Below are 241 nucleotides of genomic sequence, written 5' to 3' on the forward strand. Positions count from 1 at the left end.
TCCACGTCAAAAACCCAACCGTGCGATGCAGAAATTATCAGGAGCTTCGAAGCATACTACCGCAGGCGCTTCAACCGCATCCTGCTTCAACGCCTCGGGAAGCCGTACTCCACACGAGGGTCTAAGTCAGTGGATACGAACGCATGAGAGCCGGCCTGTGGGCAGCCTCCAATTGCTGCTCCTGTGTCTCGTCGAGGCGATTGGTAATAATACCAATCCCCTCGGAAGCCGAGAGGTCGGG

The sequence above is a fragment of the Plasmopara halstedii genome (assembly GCF_900000015.1).
Source record: "Plasmopara halstedii genome assembly, contig: Scaffold_1548, whole genome shotgun sequence".
Classification (NCBI taxonomy): domain Eukaryota; phylum Oomycota; class Peronosporomycetes; order Peronosporales; family Peronosporaceae; genus Plasmopara; species Plasmopara halstedii.